Genomic DNA, 17,740 nt, shown 5'->3' with positions numbered 1-17,740 from the left:
ACAGCCGCTGGCGAAGATTTGGTGCGTTAAGATGGAAGAAGACACACACCAGCCCAATGAGCTGAATAGTCAGATGAGGGTCAAGAAGACGTACTTGAAGGCGAGATACAGACTCTCGGATCTTCTAAGGGCGCAGAGAAATGATCGCATGACAAGCAACCTGAAAAGGTGGATCGAGAATGGTTCTCCGGTCAAAGGGGACTTCGAGGAAGATAGTTATCGTATCCTGAGACAGTTTTTCATGCAGTAGGAAGGGAGGTTATATTTGAACAAGGACGGGATTGTGGCTTGCAAAAGAAGAGAGGAAGACAGAGTCCTATACAAGTATAACGCGATAGTGTTGCCGCAACTCTATCAGACAGAACTATTATTCAGGTCGCATGATCAGATGGGCCATCAGGGGATCGACAAAGTATATCAGAGGATCCTGAAGCGCTTTGGGTGGCCTGGATTGAAAAAGGCATGCGAGAAGTAGGTAACAGCATGACTGTCATGCCAGCAGGTCCAGGATCCAAGGAAATTGCGATTTCCTTTACAATCGATCGAGTCGTCTGAATTCAACGAGGTGGTGCAGATAGATCACCAAAAGATATGCATGACAGACAGTGGTTATAATCAGGTATTGGTCATGATAGATCATTTCACAAAGTATGCAGAGGCCGTGCCCTGCGTAACTGCCTCGGCGGAAGAGACGTGCGACCACCTGATCAATATATGGATAGCGAGACACGGTTGTCCAATGACGTTTCAATCGGATAACAGAACAGCTTTCGTAGGAGAACTCACGAAAGAGCTAATAAAACGCTCGCAAGTTGCTCAAGCTCACTCAACGACATACCATTCCCAGACGAATGGCTTAGTGGAAAGACAGAATAGGACGTTAGTGTCGATGCTGAGAGTATATTGTTCCAGGTACATGACCGATTGGGACAGATACCTTCCACAGGTGATGGGAGCCTATAATAGCACGCAACACTCCACCACTGGAGTTAGTCCACACATGATGCTAACTGAACACGAGAAGTCTTTACCCTTAACCTTTTTCTACCCAGAGTATGAGGGACAGAAAACGTCTCCACAGGTCTACGTGAGGGATGTGATCAGACAACAACAGGAGTTGAACGATTTGTGTCGACGAAATACTCAGCAAGCACAGGCAAGGCAGAGGAAAAAATTCGACAAGAAAGCAGCTGGTGCAAAAGCTTACTCGGTGGGAGACTACATATGGGTATTTCAGAAAGTTTTACCACCGAAAGGGACAAAAAAGCTCCTAAAAAAGTGGAGGGGACTCTTCATGATTACAGAAATGCACCAGGAGGGACGCTTTTATAGACTGAGTACTGGCCGAGCCGCCCACTACGAGAACATTAAGCCACACAATCCATCGACAAAAGACTGGTGTATACCCGCAGACATAGAAAAAGGGGACTATCTGATGATGGATCCTGCTTGTGAGGTCAACGAGAAAGGCACCAGGTAGAAGAACGATGGAAACGAAGTCATAGAGGAAGGAACAATTACACCACTGGACTTGGATCCAAACGAGGTGATCGAAGCAGATTATGAAACTTTACCCTACGCAGAGGAAGATTGGCAGGACCCCGAACAGACGGAGGTTCCCAAAAATTTGGAACCAGATCTCCCGTTCACGATACAGACTCGACAAGGCGACGGGAGAAGACCCAGAAAGAAATACAACCGTTACGGTGACGACTTTGTAGTAGACAGGATAGATCTGAAAAAGATAGTGGAAGAAATGGAGGGTCTAGAAGGCATAACAGTCTCACAAGACATCGACATAGTAGATGATCACCACCAGGAATGGATCGAGGACAGGTCGAAACCCGAAGTAGAATTCGACGAGGAGCAATTGGAGTCCTACGAAGAAGATCTCACAAATCTGCGAGTCTTGGAGTGGCTGAACGAAATGACATCAGACCCAAAAGAGACCAGCGTCACAATTCAAGACGTAGATCGTGAAAGCATGAAATACATCAAGACCGAACGAGATGATCCTTCCTGGGCTGCCCAGGAAGGACAACTACTCATTCCAGCTTCTAACATCGACTTGATATCCGGTATGCGATCGACGGGGACGTCGAAGGATATTTTTGTCCTGGGATTGGGGGTAGGACTTACCCACACTGAAAACCTGATAATAAAAAAATTAAGAATAGCAAGAGAGATAGGAGACTTAGAAGCAGAAATAGGCGAAGAACATAAGAAACCTGACATAGGGAGGGTAGTTGAGTCATACTTTAATCTACCAAATGAGTTTTCAAGTAACATAATATTAACAGACAGTGATTCCATACGCACAAATAGAACGTAACATAAAATTAACAGACATTGATTTCATACTCACAAATAGAACATGTGCGATAGCAATCACAGCAGACATGAGTTTTAGGACAGCGTTAGCGGCAGATTTTAAGAGAGAATACAAAAACGTGGAATTCCTTTGGAAGCAACGACCAGGAGTAGGGGGCGTAGCAGCCTTACATCGGGCGGCGTCACAAATACCGGGAAAATACCTATGCTTCATGGTAACGAGGGCGACGGAAAAGCAGCACGTGGACCCAGAGAACCTAGTCTTGTCCTTGAGGAGGTTGAGAGATTTCCTCGTGGAAATGGACGTGAAGGAGCTCTCGCTTCCAGAGTACGATCCGAACAGAGGGCGACTGCATCCTCGGGAATTGTACGCGCTTGTACACGTGATATTCTCTGATACTAATATACAAGTATATCTACATAAGAAATATTACCTAAGCATAGGCTGAGTGACGTGCAAGAGGGTGTTAGGCTAAAGACTAAGTTATGTGGTGTGTGATATGTGTGTTATGTTATGTTATGTGTTATGTTATTAAGATCTTGGATAAGAAGGGGTTAGTGACCATGAACAACTGGATGACGATCTTACGAATAGATCCAAAGGTTGGACTGTCCAATCTTAGGTCGAATTCCAAAATTTTAGAGACCGATTGATACTAATTAATTTTAGGAACAGAATCTTTTTATCCGACTGTTTTTAAATGAATTTTAACGAGAAGTTCAGGCGAAAGTGACAAGTGTGATATTCGTGAAGCTTTTTCTAGATCCTGATTGATCGTTTAATTACTCACTTGAGTCAAACCTTTGAATCAAACCGAATCGAACTTGAAGAACAGAAAGGATAATTTCAACTTGGATGAATTGATGGACCTGGCAGAGGCATATGTAGTACCGATGATAGATGCGATCTATCGTCGGCTAATGGATCGAGACTTTGCTCTGGAGGACCCAGAGGTAGTAATGTTGCTGACCGCCCTTATCAACATCTTGGGGCATGACAACCGTGGGGACCGCCCCACGGAAGTCCTGTTGATGGCAGCATATGGAGAGAGGGGAGTACTAGACCGCCCGAACATGAGAGTGATGAGGTGGAGAAACGGGGCTCTCTCAGGGAGCGACTTGGCGAATGAGCCTGGATTGGGAAGTTCTAGGACTTACCAACCAGGTGAAGTGCCTATGCCCTCCAAGCCCAAACCTGGGCTGACGAGAATGCATCAGGAGATGAACAGCGAGGCTGCCTCGTCTGGTTCACCACCGAGAGCAGCTGTGCCACCAAAGAGGGCGAAAGTAGAACAGAAGGTTCAGACGAACCAAACCATGCAAGATCTGGATGGGATAAAGGACGAACTGGAAAGAACGAAAAAGGAGCTGGACGAGGTGACTAAGACCATGCTCATTGCGGAGGACGACAGAGACATGTGGAAAAGATTGTTTGAAGACTGTAACAAAAAGCAGGGTGAAGAAATTGAGCGCTTAAGGCAGGACTACAAGGAGCGATCGGAACGGAGGGCGCTGACCACGGCCGTGGAGAAGGTGATACCTGCAAGGAGTATTCCTCGTGGGCAGTCCCCGATGGAGCTCTTGACGCCTCGAGAAATGAGTCAGACAACGGAGACACGGCTCCCGACAGCGACAGATCGAGTGACAATCCCGGACCCTAGTGACACTTTGGGTGACCCCGTCGTGGAACAAACGGTGAGGAAGCTGATAGAGACAGCTGGACGACTGGTCGCCAACAAGAATGCGCCAGGTTCCGTGGTGACTGCACCCTATGGAAAGATCGACGACACGGGCAGAGTACGACTCTCCCAGACCGTGATCAGACAGGGAATAAGTGACGTGACGCCACTAATGGGGAGCTCTAAGGCCCCAGAAAGAAGAATACAGAAGATGCCAGCGAAGAAAGTGTCACGTGTAATAGACATACAAAAGAACAATCAATTGAGATATAACTTCACGGAAATTCCGGAGACAGATCCGAGAGCTTACTTCAATCGAGCGACTTGGAACCCGGCAGTAAACCTGCAACAACCGCCACTGGGGACATCACATCTGATACTGGGAGACAGCTTGGTCAGAGTACTATCGAATTTGAGGACCTCTTGGGTCACCATGGTGATGGCCTTCGGAGGAGCGACTATAGCCCAGTTATATCGGATGGTGGAACTAATGAATCCAGGGAGGATCCCCAGTGTGATGATCCAGGTTGGAACGAACAACATCTCGAGAAGTTCGGATGAGGAGGAAGCACTATGGAAATCGATGATGGTGTGCTTGTTTACTACTCTCTGGCAGAAGTTCAACTGCGCGGTACTGACCTTTTGCACTGTGCTTATGAATGCAAGAAGCTTGACAGCAGCAGGGAGAAGGCACAACGAAGGAGTGGTCAGGTGGAACAATATTTTGAGGAATCTCGCAAGTCGGAATGCCGGAAGGATGATCCTCATGGACATCGAACATGAGCTGAGAGCGATGGATCAGGCCAGGCTGACCACGGACGGCATCCACTTCGATAGTATAGAAGGACAAGCTTGGCTGAACAGAGTCTTCCAGGAGCAATTGGATGAGTTGGAGGTAGAACTCTTTGACATAGGAGTGCTGAGGGAAGAAAGAGCATCGAGCGAAACGGTGATTACCACCTTTGTGCTCCCTAACCTGGAAACACGCTTGGGGACGGTCCCGGCCGTCACGAATTATAGACAGCAGAGCTCCAGCAAACCAGGTCAAAGAACGGATGTTCAAGATCGATTGGGAGAAGCACCGGTAAGGAGGACCATTCATCCTCGGAGAAGACTAGGACCTGTTAACCCAATCAAAGAGACAGCCAGCACGTCTAGATCGGACATGAGATCGGAGACGACAAGTACCAGTCGAGAGGAGAGACGCCCGGGCAGAGGCTCGTTGATGTGGTCAAGGCCCATACCATCTCCCCGGCATGTATACAAAGATGAACTAATGAAGCTGGATCTCCAGAGGGTGAGCTTCATCGAAGATGCAAAGAGGATGCTGAATGGAGCGAGGCTATCCGTCAGCAGACTGTACTCGATAACAGGCATAGCATAAACTTCAGTTCCACGAAGGCTTTGAGATTTGCTGACCTAGAGGGACTGCCCTCTAACAACACGATGGGACCAGTGAACGCAAGACCATTGCAGGACGTGAGGTTGAATCATGATGAAGGGAATCGAGAAGAGAGACCTGGAAGATTTCTGGTGACAAGGGCGCCGATCGGACAACATGTGAAGATGTTCAGGCAGTTGAGCTCACCCCCAGGTCATGTGAAGGAAAGAATATACCCGAAACTAGTGAGTCAAGATGGTGATGTCCAAAGATACGGCGGATTGAAAGCGATAAAGAAAGATGATACCATCTTCGCCGCCTATGACAAAGCAGAAATAAGGAAGGCCAAGATCATGATAGTAGCGAATTCAGACTCGTGTATACTTCCAAGTCTCTGTTTTGACCGGACTTCATAATGTTGGCAGCGGTGATCTGGTCCTACTGCAATCGGTATCTATGGCTATAGGGGTACAAAGACAGACAGACATGAACCCAATTACGATCGTGTTTGCTGGCATCAATGACCATCTACACAGTAGAGGTTTTCTGAGCAGACTCAGAGATCCTACAACGGCAGAGAATGCTGTGTGGCCAGCGATAAAAGATATCCTTGAGTCAATGGGTGAAGTGGTGGATGCGACGAAGGAGGAGTCGTTCACCAAGGTGACACCGAGAGTAGTATTCGCGTTGTCTCCGGGGTATGCATATCTCCCGGATGGACTAAAATTCGTGCATGCGATCGTGACCTTGCTTTCGGAAGGGAAATATGATGTCATCATATCGGCCCCAAATCGCATGATAGAGATGGAGAACCTGAGGCCACTCAGGGCTGAACTACCTGCAGTGTGGTCAGATATCTCGAACGCGATGAGAAGATTCAAGGACCATGCGCTGCACATGTTAGTGTTGGACGAGGTGCTGGGTTTGGAACTGTCCAATTTCAGTCGAAAGCTCAAACTGAAACCGGGAATAGGCGACGACCATCGAGTGGTCGTAGCGATGTCCAACGACTTATGGTTCCGTGCAATGGAAGTGACAGGTGAAAACACGAGAAGAAAAAATTCCCAAGAGACTAGAGCTCATTTGGAGGCGATGGTTTTGAGAACCAAGCAGGAAGCCAACCAGTGGCTACACCTAAGTCCTCGAGTAGCGGCAATGGGTGCAGATGCTTTTGAGCAAGGCCCTGTGATGATCACGAAGATCCATGCCTACTTAATAAAGGAGGTGAACCTGGCGGAAAATGCTGAAGAAAATACTGCCGAATTTGTAAACAGAATGTGTCAGATTACCCTGGAAACCTTCTGTCTCAGGAAGTGAAGGGACAGGAAGGCTTTGAACGGACGGACAGCATGCTGGAAGGGTTGGGAGCCGGATGGACCGCGTCCTTCTTGGCAAAAGTCTACCCGAAAGTCTCTCATTACTTGATAAAGGATTTCCTCCAAGCAGTAGTGGAAGTGTCAATAGTGGAACTACTAGCCTTGTTCGTGACGTTTGGAGCAGAGAGTTTCGTGAAAGGACCGGCGATGCTGCTCACCGAAGGAATCCAGAACCTGCGGTTAGATGGGCTTCTAACACTGATTGCGATTACCCACGGAAACTTGGGAGGACTAATGAAATTGACACGTTGTCCAGAGCAGATGAGAGAGAGGGTGAGGAATTTAGATATGAAGAAATCCACGGACTCGTGGAACAAGTTAAGAGACCTGAGACACACTCTTATCCAATATCTCTTACAACAAAATCGCTTTGGAACGGGAGATGATGAGACTATCGAAAGAGAAGAAGATGTTAGACGACATGTTGGGGGCATGCCCCTCTTAACTGATCTGAGCTTGGCTATGAGAACCGATCCCTTAGCATTGATCAGAGGAGCCACGGAGTTTGTGACAGTGATCTATGGACCAGCAGTCACGTTTGCGTTCCCTGACGTTAAGGTGGAGGCGTATAGGAGGTCGGTGCTGCACCTGAACCTCATATCAGCAGTGAACGGTAGTGTACTGAACTGGTGTGAGCAGCACACATTGCGGGAGCTCATGAGCGAAGATCTGTTGTTTGCGAAAATATCAGAGCCAGAGATGACAGTCATCAACTTTGACGATCACTTCCGTGATCGCATGGGAGAAGTGGAGAGAGGGCACATCGAGGTGTTTCCAAAGCTCTGGAATCTGAGACCCTATGACAAGACGAACGGTGAAATGACGAGAGTTCCTTGTCTCACTGCAGCATATCACAAAGTGAGAGAAGAGACGAAAGACTGGGGTGATTACGAGAAGCTGCCGGAGGCAATTCCTGAATTCCCTCTGATAAGAAGGATGTTGCTCGGAGCAGTCTCCGTGGTACAAGCTCCTAGGTTGAGAGCATTTGAAACCAATGAAAGGAGAATAGGGAATTTCGTGGGAAAAATGGATCCATACTTTGTAGGGAGAAATGCCGCCGTGTTACAGTACACACGATTTGCCGATACGGATCAAGCGACGAGAAGGCGAATAAGCAACGCCGCGACTCCCAAGCCTGGAAGATTTGACGAGGAATGGGCGGGATTAGGCTTAGCGCCTATGAAGATGAGAGGCAGGACCGAACTGTCTGAGGCCTCCTTGATCCTGACTAGTGTGAAACCGGAATTGAAAGTAGGAGGAACGCTGCATACGAGAACCTTCCTAGCACGCTTCGGTTGAGAGGAAATCAAAGTGGTCCATGGAGAAGAGGAAGATAGATCGGCCGGTCCATTGCTCATGCCGAAGTTCCGGGGAGGAGCTGGCACTGGAAAGCAAGGACCCTCACGCTCGAAGAGGGATAAGTCAGAAGGAGATGATGGACAGGGAGGAAGCCGTCAAACCGAAGAACCCATGCAACAAGATGCAAGTCAAGCTGGTGGGAAAGAGGACAGGGCATCGACAGGAGGAGTATCCAGCCCGGATTTCATATATCTTCAGTGATCTTGAGAACAACGCGGATACGTTGGAGACGACTGAGCCAGCGGATGAAGGCATTTTGACACTGGAGCCTCCGTCAGCCTTTACAGAAATGAAACGGAATTTGCCGGAGAGCAGCTCTCCTGGCAATTCAAGAAATAACGAACAAAGAATCCTAATGGAATCACCCAGAAGAAGAAAAATAGAGGGCTCAGCCAGAGTACCTTTCTTGGGAACGTTGCCCGAGGAAGAGTGGGAAGTACATCATCGAGACCATGTAAATAGGACGGGATGCAGATTGGACAGAGTGGCGTTCATGGAAGAAGTCTGGACAGTGGTTCAGAGCTATGGGACCCAGTCCATTTTGAAAACAGGTCTCAACCGACCCTTGATGCGGGAAGTCCTTGACAAACTTGATGAGTGTGAAGGGAGATTGAGTGAGTTGTTGATTGACTCAGCCACTGATGAAAGTGAAGCGAACTCTCCCATCAAGATGACACCGCAGGACGATAAAGTAGAGGTGGTGCATCTGTCAAGAACCAGGAAAGGAACGATGCGATCGAAATTGGTGATTGATAAGATCAACGAGATGAAAATGAAGTTAGGCAGCAGAGTGATGCCGAGGAGAGTAGGAAAGACGAAGGTGGATTCGGAGATATCGATAAAAGCTGTCAATTCAGCAAAAATGAAACGAGTCAAAGAGGTCATGGATTTGGAACAAGGTGATTATCAATTGCCTGGCACGGATGAAATGTTGACTGATATAGCGATGGTGCCACCCATTCTCATGGCGGGAATAAAGTCGACAGCTTACAAATCCAAAAAGGAGTGACCGCACTCTGACCGGAGCGATCTTAGAAATGGAAATACTCAGCCAATGTGGAGAGAGCACAATGAAAGACTTTAGGCCATCTCCCATGAATCACGGAAAAGGAAGTGTCGCAGGACAACTAGTACCAGTGGAGTATAACCGACTGACAGTATCGGAGGCTGTGTCGATAGGTGAACCCGCCGGTGGATACATGGAGATGTTTGTGTACCGAAACTCGGCTAGAGGGTATGTGATGGCTCTGGAAGACAAGGAGGGTTATCTGGAGACAATGTTGCAAGGCACCGCCCTCAAGCAGAAGGCGTACGGGACTCTAGCGTCGTCTAAGATACAGGCAGAAACGATGGAGCAGTTGGTGAGCCTTCCATGGAAAGCAGTGGTGCTACGGTACTTCGAAGAAGAGATGAGGACTGCGCCAAGAATACACGCTCTCATGGCAGTACCTTACGTGAGAACCGAGTTACAACTGAGGTTTGCCTGGTGCATGATGGGACTGACTCGCGAAGAATATGATTCAGAAGAAAGGAAGAGGTCAAAAGAAGAGAAGGTTTTCCTTATGACGAACCTGAGGGATCTGATAATCCAAGAGGGAGCAGCAGTAGCGTGTGCGAAGCGGAGTGACGCTCTATGTTTCATTCGATTCATGATAGAGCTCATTTCAGTACCTGCATTGAACACCTGTGTCAAGATGCTGAGGGAGGGCGATGAGCGAGCGAAAGCCTTATTCTTGCTAGCACTGCTGGATATGCAGCAAAGCAAACCGATGAGGGTGAATATGAAAGAACCCGAGGAGTTAGAGCCCATGAGATAGATAGACGAAATCAAGAGATTTTCAAACAAGGAGCTGAGACTCACTAAAAAATCTATGGGGGCACTGCCGAAATCCAGTGAGTACTGTGGACCGATCAAGAAGAAGTCGTACAGCTACGTATCGGGAATCATAGGGATAGCGTACAACCCTTTCCTGAGTGAAGACATACGCGATTGCTTCTTCGATTATGAGCAGGCAGTGTTGCTAAGATTCTGGACGTCGAGAATTGTAACGATTAAGAGCGCTACCAATCCTCAGATCAAAATGGGACTGGTCTTGGAAGAAGAGGTGACTGCACCTTCCGTACCAAAATCCGACAAAAGAGTGGAGTTTGGGTTGGGATTCTCAGATGAATTACTGAGAACGAGCTTGATGGTAGTGTGGGAATTGATGAGGTCATCATGGTGTCCTAGTCCCAATGCTGACTCGATATTAGGGGCGACACAAGACGTGCAGAGGGAGCTGAATGCAGATTGTAACCTGCGTGACCTGAACATCATATATAATGTGATGATAACGGCCTCTAGGAGCAACGGGGAAGATAAAGTGGAGTTGCCTGGCTGGGGACCAGAAGACTGGGTCAAATCTGGTAGCTGTCTGGCGGAAGTCTGTGGACTGGAAGGTCACGTTTGTGGAGGTCTGGACTGTGTGAAGACCCTAGAGAGACAACACAAGCAATTGACGATACTGTTTGGAAATGTCGCGATGAAAGCAAGGACGGAAACGGAACTGATCGCGGATTGCCATGGAGGAACCGAGGTGAATCTAGTGACTGCACTAGGATTCTACAGCATGTTTGGTTATTTAGAGTCACTATTGAATCTAGAACAGAGACATGAGATGGTCACTGCCATCAGTGTAGAAGTATTCCCAGGAGTTCTGCAAACCGAGCAGAAACACATAGGAAAATGGAGGGAAGCGATCGAGGCGGAAATGAACATCAGACACAGTGAGACTTAATGTACACCATCAGGAGCACGATATTTGGTGGGCTCGACATTGGCTCCAATGTGCAAGAGCAGATACCCGGTGCATTTCGTAGCTGTGGATGTAAAGAGTACGAGAACGATCGTGGATCAAGCCTTCTCAGTTCCAAAGTGTGTGAGACTAACGAGAATGTCCGAAAAATCTTACGATTTGCTATGTAAGATGTTCTCAGCAGTTCCAGAGAGAACAAAGGAGGAGTTGGAATCGATACTGGGAAGGAAGTTCATGGGATACGTGAGTGGGAACTTCAGTGACTTTGAGAGACAGAAACAGAGAGGATCAACTGTAACAGATTACAATACAGTAGACGAGAATGATGAAGTCTACCGAGTGATGATGGAAGTGGAAGCATTACTGGAAGCTTCGGGAAAACGTAATTGGAGGAGCATCATGTTGACACATGACGAGTTTCCCTGCTACTGCTTGCTGCAGACCTGGTGGTATCCAGAGCGTAGTAATCTGGTATTGATCTGGGACTCTGGAGAGCTGCTCTCCATGGGTTTACAAGACTCATCACAGCCCATAACAATAGTGATAGTGGGAGTTATGATGGCGATACGATGGCTGGAAGCTCATGTGAGAGAAAACAATAGACAGGAGGCATCGACGAGAGAACAGTTGCGGAAGTTGGATTGTCTGAAAGATTTAGATCTTTTTGAGACAATGTGCAAGATTCTAAACATTCCGATGGAAGTGAAAAAGATATGGGCGAGAAGACGATTGATGCCATGGTTCAGAGCTAACATGACTGCATGGTTGCACGAATATGCTAAGAAGCATATGTCGAAGCACGGCAGAGTGTACAGTGAATATCAGCTGGACATTGGAGCAGGAGCTTTCAAGCGAGCTTTCGTGACTCATCGGAATGCAGTGACCACCGCTGTGAAAAGAATTTCCAGGACAAGTGAACGTAGTGGAAAGGAGAAGGCAGAGATGTTGAAGGAAGATTTGTGACGTTGTGTCTCCACAACAGCCTCTGCAGGAACAGAGAATCTAACGTGGATCCCCTACCTTGTTGCAAACAGAGGGTAGAAGAGCAGAAGTGTTGGAGGACTGCTTTCAACAGCGTCAGAATAGCTAACGATGTGTTGCAAGACACATAAACTGAAAGTGCAGAGTCAGTGTCACAGGAGGAAGAGATGGAACATTGACAAATGGTCGAAAGAAGAAGATGCAAAAAGAAGAAAATTAGAAGAATTTAGAAGTTTTAGAACTTCTAAACGACGAAAAGAAGAGAAACAAAGGAGTGACGAAAAAGAAGAAGTTAAAACTCAGAATTGTTTTATGTGTGTGAAAAAACTCAAATGAGAAACCAAGCAACCAAGTTGTAATTGAAAACTGAAACATTTAGTTGAGTTTTGGACATTTAAGAATTTGTTGAATTTATAAATTTGCATTTTGATTTTTAGTTAAGTGGCTTTAGAGACACTTATTATTTATTTAGAAAGGGTTGAGTAAAGAGTATATTTAAATAATCCAGCCTGCATGACTGTTTTTAATCAACTAGGAGAACTGATCACTTTGTGGTGATATGAAAGGCTTGGGTAATCTCTCGAAGAGGGAGATTGTTTCATTGTGTTTTCTAACCACAGAGTTTCTTAGTTTTAATATTCAGGACAATAACAAGCAAAATTTCCGAAGGGAAGGAGCATAGTAGGATAATTTTAATATGTTGGTTGGCAGGACTGTCCTGCAAACCAGCATCTTTTGAATCTAGGAGAAGAAGTTTTTATCAGGACATTGACATTGGAAGTCGGAAAAGATGTTTTTATCTTAAGTCATATCCTCAATGTGCAGATTAATGAAAGAATTTGAAGGCTATAGTGATGTAGTATGATGCCATTTGTATTCTGCAGTGAGTCGATATGACGCGGATAAAAATAATTTCGTGCATTTTGTAAATTCTGTTCGATGACACTGTACCAGTTTTACCAACATTGCGAGATTCAAGGAGGACAATGACCGGACTGTCCGAAGAGTATGTGACATTCGACCAGAATGCGCCAAAATGCAGATTCAGCAGATTCGAAATTTTAGCAACGAACCTTCCGAATTGACGGTTTTAAGAGATTAATAACGTTATTGGGACGATTAGTCAAACGGTGAAGGTCAAGATATTCTGGTATTTTGAAATTTCAAATTTTCGAAGTATGACTTCATATTGCTGAGAAACGTCAGAAATGGCCATTTTGGCAGAAAACCGGAGAAAAATACAACAACATTAGTTGCGATAGCGATAACAACGAGAATTGTGATTGAAAAACAACAACAGATTGCAGAAGTAGCAGAGACCGTTCCGAGTTGTAACTATTGTGTCGCTACAATAGTTGCAAGGCCGTTGCGAACAACGGTGATGGGTGGAAGGCAGCCTTCCGGAAGCAGAATAGGAGTCTTATTACCCCGGATTCGAGAATCCGGCGGGGTCTCGGGACTGAAACTGATAGTGTTTTACATAAACTTTTAGCTTCCCTGTTATGTCCTGAGTTGAATTTAAATAACATCTGAATTCATTTTGATAGGATGAGAAGCTAGGAGTTGGGGAAAAGGGTTGAACCATTTTCGATGGAGATGATGATTTTTATCTACTGAACAAAAACAATAATAATTCAATGAATAGTAGTAGCCCTGTTTTTAGGAGTGACCTCGTGGTCTGGGGATACTGAGACGCAGCCATGAGCTCACTATTTCCGCATGTAATCTAGTTAATTTGAGTGTTTTGACCGAAGCCGAAAGCAGTAACGTTTTAGTCGACCCGATGTTAGAAAGACCACCGAAAGTACTGGCTTGGTAGAGACGGTGAAAAGCATGTAGAGCTCTGTTTAGACGTTGGCCAGTCGTCTTAGAACCTAGCTTTATTTTCCGTCGATATGTATCTTCCCGGCGAATGTTACAGTAATTCGTTTTGGCAAAGTTCGCCTATTGGAGATCCTAAAATGAGGAGTTCTTCTTTTGTTTTTATTTTCATTTTGAGGCATATTTTTCGAAATTGTGTTAAAATTGAATTAAACTGTGTACTCGTAGTCGGTCCTAAAAAACAAAGTTCACACTTCTCAGTGTTCAAGCTCAGGCCGTAATTTTGTTCCGATTTCAGAAAATTTTTAAGGTCCCGGAGTACTACCTTAAAGTCATCGGCTAAATTTCCATCATCTAAATAGCAGATGTAATTTTTCGACTCCAACTATTTGACTAGTTTCTGAATTTATTCCACAAAAAAGGGTGAGGCTTCAGGATCAACTTGCTGATTTCCGTCTTCTGACATTTTGACAGAGCTTCCGTAAAAAAGGTAATAAACATGATTCAGCATTGTTTCTCTATTTAGAAAGTTAAAGGCATTCTTAAAATCTAGTTTAAAATAAACAGTGCATTTTGGATTGTCGTCGCGTTCAATTAGGTTTCGAAACAAGTGTGCCGCTATTTCTGCTCCTCGTTTGGTACCGGATCGTACCTGTACGTTTCCGAAAAAAATTTGTCGCTCGGCGAGGGCCTTGCTTCCAGCGCATTTAGACGCGATACGTCTCAGCGTGCTGCCTATGGCAATCGGTCTCAACCCTCCGTCTATCTTTATGAGGGCGGTAAGCTTTGCGCCAAAAAAGAAAGGTCTTGGGGGTTCGGGTATCTTGCCATCTTCAATGTGGTTTATCAGCTTAGTAAGCGATTTCAGAAAATTAAATCCTGCATTGCCATTCGACTTACTAACAAGACCTTCAAAAATTTGATGAACATTTTATCAGGACCTGCTGCTGATCCGTTCGGAAAGGACATTATCGCTTTGTATAGGTCGAAATCGGTTACGAAAAAACTATCAAAGCTTTTTGGATTTGGAGCTGCAAATTTGGCTCGCTGAGGGTGCTTAGACAGCATTTTTTGATACTTATCAGTTGAAAAAGGAGCAATTTTGTCATCCGAAGCAGCAAGCCTTAATCCTCCCTTTACATTTCCTTCATCGAACTTACTACTTATTAACTTTATTCTCTGCTCGAAGTCACTCAGAGGCGGGCTTGAAACTTGGGGATGGGGTTTTGGAAGTGACACGTCATTTGCTCGAATTTTTTTTATTTATCAAAGAGCTCATGCTTGTGGTCTGTTTGCGTCCACTTCTTTTCGGTTGCTCCAAAAAAACAAGAGCGACGTTAAAAAATTAGCCATTTTGTAACAACTTCTACATTGTAGACGATGTCATTTATTTTGTCCGACAGACTTTCCGCCAATGAAAGACGCGAGTCTTTTGGTACTCTCTTGAGTACTCGGACATTTGAGATGGCTGTTCTAACATAATTGTCTAGCACTAAATCATTACCTATTGTTGCTTTATTAACAGATTTTACATCAACACATAAAGGACACTGAAACCATTGGGTTATCTAGAGTCGCTAAGAGAAATATTTACACAACTGATATGATACCAACTAGAACAACAATCACATCCAGACCAATTTATCAGTCCTGAAGGTTTTAAGCAATCTTTGCATGTACATTCTTTGTTGTTTTCCTCATCTTGACTCCGCATAAATGTTTAAAAAAAAAGGATTTCGACTAGAACTAGGGGACTGAACTAACCCATGATAAGCGGTTAGTGGGAATTTTATAAATCAGCAAACAAAAAAAATAAAAAGCAATTAATTTAATTTAAATTTCAAAATCGAATTACAAATTCAAAAACAAGGAACAATCTCACCCGAGCTCAGTAGGTCCAGCGGTGCACCACCAGACTCTTCAAACCAGTTCCAGTTTCCCACCTCCCCACAGAAAGCCACTTGACAGACCTGTCTTTAAAATCCCGTGGAGGGCGTTCCACAAACAGGCACAAACATCAATCATAACAAATCTATTTAATAAGTTTATCACAACAATTAGGCTAAGCTATGTAAAATCGCTATGTTAATTCTAAGCTATGTAGAATTGAAACAGTTTATGGTATTTCAGCTTGACACATTTTCAAGTCTTTCTTGAATAAATCAGTCATGGATTAAGATTTTATAAAATTTTGAGTTATTTCATAGCTTAGATCGATTGGCCGAATAATTTTTTCTGAGCAAGCCATTCAAGCGATGAATCTCTTTAATAATTCCAACTAATTCATAGCAAAACGGTTCGAATGGAGATGAAGTTTTCATCGGTAAGAAATTAGCCTAAGAAAATTAGTTGTACCATTCGCCCAGAAATAACACACCGACTAGCTGACATTAATTACAAGAAATTTAAAAGGTTAATTCAAACGTTTTCGCTCATTTTGTGCATCTACAGAATTAAAATTTATTACAATATTTACAAAACGATCAAAGATTTGAAAAATGAGAAACATGTCTAATAGGCTCTAAAACTTTCTAACCAATCAAAATTAAACAACTGTTATTGCATAATATATTTACGTAATCATGAATAACATTTTCCTGTAAATTTTTGAAATTTTTTAGTTTTTGTTCTCTCATGGTTATAACATTTCGATTTGGGAATATTTTTGATTCTGACATGTCAGTTTTTTATCTTTTAGCCATGTTATACATAGACTATAATTTTAGTGTTAATTCCCGTCTCCTGAATTCATCGCGTGTGTTGATCTTCGGCCTCTCCCTCCAAATATGCAAAGCCTCTAGTGTCAGTAGCTTATGAGTGTTGGCTGTTTGGTCTATAATCTGTGATTTCTGCTCAGCAGTACCGCCTACCTCCTTATTACGTTCTAACAAGTGTTGCCCTACTGGAGAGTCCCCTTTGCGGTGTTCATCGACCCTCGTGGCTAAATGTCGGACTGTCTGGCCGACATAGGTGGAGTTACATCCACTAAAAGTAAGCTTGTACACCACTTTGATCTCAGTAAGCTTGATCTCACTTCACGAGCAACGGAAGTTTCGAGGGATAGCAAGCATGTTTTCAATTTTCTTGTTGTAAAAATTATTTGTGCCGTGTCAGACCAATTTTTCGGATTTTGATTTTCAATCAATTGCTTCCGGTTATTTTCCAATGCCAGGTCAAAGTCTTCCCACGTTGAGGTACTTCTGAAAACCCTTTGAACTTTGAACCGTCTCTTCAATAACGTTTTTTTTGTACTGCAAAGATGCACAGCCTCTGAAACTTAGAATGGTGCCAGTATCAGTGGGTTTTTGGTACCAGCCACATGTGACCTTTTTTCCTGAATCCACGTTGACATTTAAGTCCAAAAAGGCCAAATTACCGTTACTATCAAGTTCTGCAAATTTGGATGCATTTTATTGGCAGCCTAGAGAACTACCCCAGGATCGCCCTTGACCGTTCTAACTATGTCGTCCACATATCTTAGAAAACTTTAATACCATTCACAGTCCGATCTGCTTCCTGTTGTTTTCTGCAATTCATGCAAAACCATACTGTTTCAGCGATGTCATCTTACCACACTCTAAGTGGTATCAACTCAAACAAGCTTCGCATTCTACCCTTTTTGTCCGATATGTCACCTTTTTCTGACATCTACGGCACACTTCCTTGTTACCCTCATTTAGCACAGTCAATTTTGGTATCTTTCTTTGATGCAGGTTCGTTTTCTTTGAGCCATAAATTGGCCAAAATTACTGCAAGGGAGGCGCCTTTGCTAAACCGTCTTTTTGTATATACTACAAACCATTGAATTTAAAGTGTACCTTACTCACTGCCAAATTCAGTAGTTTTTTCATAGTCTTGCGAGATGTTTCCGGAGCGTTCACTTGCTCATATAATCTCCTCAGGGCTATTTCAACCGCTTCCTTGAGCGGGACATTAGTGTACAAACTCTTTACATCATGGGAGATTATACTCTCGTCAGAGTCCAACTCAGTTTTCTCCAAGATCTCCCTGGTTATT

The 17,740-nt window shown here is 44.6% G+C and overlaps 1 protein-coding gene across 1 annotated transcript in view; it reads right to left on the bottom strand.

Moving 5' to 3' along the window:
• LOC134856751 (exosome complex component RRP4-like) overlaps positions 1–15,785 on the bottom strand; it is a 42,994-nt gene extending 27,209 nt beyond the window's left edge. Inside the window, exon 1 of the mRNA XM_063873025.1 lies at positions 15,758–15,785. The gene's annotated coding sequence lies outside the window, so the exon portion shown is untranslated. The remainder of the gene's footprint in view (positions 1–15,757) is intronic.
• Between the last annotated feature and the right edge of the window lie 1,955 nt (positions 15,786–17,740).

This window comes from Symsagittifera roscoffensis, chromosome 1, assembly GCF_963678635.1.
Source record: "Symsagittifera roscoffensis chromosome 1, txSymRosc1.1, whole genome shotgun sequence".
Taxonomy (NCBI): Eukaryota; Metazoa; Xenacoelomorpha; order Acoela; family Convolutidae; genus Symsagittifera; species Symsagittifera roscoffensis.
This window is presented reverse-complemented; position numbering and strand designations above follow the sequence as displayed.